The following is a 3,115-nucleotide window of genomic DNA, read 5'->3' as shown; positions in this document are numbered from 1 at the left end:
AAAAAAAAAAAAAAAAAAAAAAAAAACTCACTATGATTAAATGAGCAAATGATCCGAATAGACATTTTTCCAAAGAAGACACACAAATGGCTACAAATATATGAAAAAATACTCAGCATCACTAATCATCAGATAAATGCAAATCAGAACCACAATGAGGTATCATTTTTCCCCAGTTAGAATGTCTACTATCAAAAAGACTGAAAAATAGCAAATACTGTCAAGGATGTAGAGAAAATGGAACTCTTATACATTGTTGGTGGGAATGTAAACTAGTTTTGGAGAATAGTATGGAGATTCCTCAAAAAACTACAAATATAACTACCAAGTGATCCAGCAATCTCACCACTGAGCATTTATCCACAGGAAAGGAAATCAGTATATCAAAGAGACGTCTTCATTCCCATGTTTATTTCAGCACTATCCACAATAGCCAAGAGATAGAATCAACTTAGGTGTCCAACAACAGATGAATAGGTACAGAAAATGTGATATATATATATATATATATATATATATATGTATCTACTATTCAGCCATAAAAAGGAACAAAATCTTGTCATTGGTGGCAACATGGATGGAACTGGAGGACCTTTTGCTAAGTGAAACAAGCCAGGAACAGAAAGTTAAATACTTTCTATTAAGTATAATAAGTGAATATGTTCACACTTTTATGTGAAAGCTAATAAATGTTTATCTCACAGAAGTAAAAAGTAGAAGAGAGGATACTAGAGACTGGGAAGGGTGGGAGGAAGGGAGAGTTTTGTTGAAAGATACAAAATTACAGCTAGACAGGAGGACGAAGTTCTAGTGTTCTATATCACTGTAGGATGACTCTAGTTAATAATATATAGTTTCAAATAGCTAGGAGGAGGATATTGAATGTTTTCAGCACAAAGAAATGACAAATGTTTGATGATTGATATACTAATTACCCTGATCTAATCACTATATATGTATTGAAACATCACTATGTAGCCCCCATGTATATATACAATAATAATTATTATTTTTAGAGATGGAGGTCTCATTCTTTTGCCCAGGCTGGAGTGCAGTGGAACAACCATAACTCACTGTAGCCTTGAACTCCTGGGCCCCAGTGATCCTCCTGCCTCAGTCTCCCAAGTAGCTGAGACTACAGGTGCATGCTACCACATCCAGCTAATTTGTATTTGTTTATTTATTTATTTATTTTTAGATGGGGTGTGGGGTCTTGCTCTGTTGCCTAGGCTGCTTTCAAACTCATGGCCTTAAGCAGTTCTCAGCCTCCTGAGTAGCTGAGACCACAAGCATGGGCCACCAAGTCTGGCCTATTATTTGTCAATTTAAAATAAAGAAAATTAAAGAATTTTAAAATATTGAAATCATACAAAGTATCTTTCCAACCAAAATGGAATTAAATTTGAAATCAACAGAAGAAAAACTGGAAACTTCATAAATATATGGAAATTAAACAATGTAGTCTTAAACAACCAATGGGTCAAAGAAGCAATCACAAGAGAAATTAGGAAATACCTTGAGACAAATGAAAACATAAATATATTAAAACTTATGGGATACAGTAAAAACAGTGCTGAGAGATTTATAGTTGTAAGTAAATGTATTAAAAAAGAGGGAAGAGCTAAGTAAATAACCTAACTTTATACCTTAAAGAAATAGAAAAGGCCAGGCACAGTGAGTGGCTCATGCCTGTAATCTCAGTACTTTGGGAGGCCAAGGAGGGGGCATCACCTGAGATCAGGAGTTCAAGACCAGCCTGGCCAACGTGGTGAAACCCTGTCTCTACTAAAAATACAAAAATTAGTCAGGCGTCGTGGCACATGCCCATGATCCCTGCTACTTGGGAGGCTGAGGGAGGAGAATCGCTTGAACCCAGGAGGCAGAGGTTGTAGTGAGCCAAGATCATGCCACTACACTCCAGTCTGGGCAACAAGATTGAAACTCCATCTCAAAAAAAAAAAAAAAAAAAGGAGAGCAGGCTGTGTGCGGTGGCTTGTGCCTGTAATCTCAGCACTCTGGGAGGCTGAAGCAGGTGGATCACTTGAGGTCAGGAGTTTGAGACCATCCTGGTCAACATGGTGAAACCGTGTCTCTATTAAAAATCTAAAAATTAGCCAGGCATGGTGGCACACACCTGTAGTCCCAGCTACTCTGGAGGCTGAGGCAAGAAAATCACTTGAACCTGGGAGGTGGAGGTTACAGTGAGATGAGATCATGCCACTGCTCTCCAGCCTGGGTGACAGACTGAGACCCCTTCTCAGAAACAAAAATTAAAGAAAAGAAAAGAAAAAGAAGAGCAAACTAAACCCAAAAGTCTAAGGGGGAAGGAAATAATAAAGATTTGAACAGAAAAAAAATAAAATAGAGAATAGTAAAACAATGGAGAAAAATCAACAAAACCAAAGATGGGTCTATTAAAAGATCAACAAAATTGACAAACCTTTAGTTAGAATGACTTAGTAAAAAAGAAGACTCAAATCACTAAAATCAGAAATGAAAGTAGGGACATTACTACTAATTTTACAGAAATAAAAAGGGTTATAAGGGAGTACTGTGAACAACTGTACACAAGCAAGTTGGATAACCTACATGAAATATACAACTTCCTTAAAAATGGATGAATAATGCCAAAACTGAATAATGAAGAAATAGGAACAGACTTATGAAATAGGAACAGACTAATGAAGAAATAGGAACAGAGTATGGGATTGAATCAGTAATCAAAAATTTACCAATAAAGAAAAGCCCTGGACCAGATGGCTTCACTGGTGAATTCTACAAAACATTTAAAGAATTAACACCAAACCTTCTCAAATTTTTCAAAAAACTAAAGAGAGAAGAACACTTTCTCACTTATCTTGAGACAGAGTCTTGCTCTGTCACCCAGTCTAGAGTACAATGGCACGACCTTGGCCCACTGCAACCTCCGCCTCCTGGGTTCAAGCGATTCTCCTGCCTCAGCCTCCCAAGTAGCTGGGATTACAGGTGCCTGCCACCACGCCTGGCTAATTTTTTTTTTTTTTTGAAGTAGAGACAAGGTTTCACCATATTGGCCAGGCTGGTCTCGAACTCCTGACCTCAGGTGATCCACCTACCTCGGCCTCCAAAAGTAACT

This window comes from Mandrillus leucophaeus, unplaced genomic scaffold, assembly GCF_000951045.1.
Source record: "Mandrillus leucophaeus isolate KB7577 unplaced genomic scaffold, Mleu.le_1.0 Scaffold39, whole genome shotgun sequence".
Lineage (NCBI taxonomy): Eukaryota > Metazoa > Chordata > Mammalia > Primates > Cercopithecidae > Mandrillus > Mandrillus leucophaeus.
Note: the sequence above shows the minus strand (reverse complement) of the source record.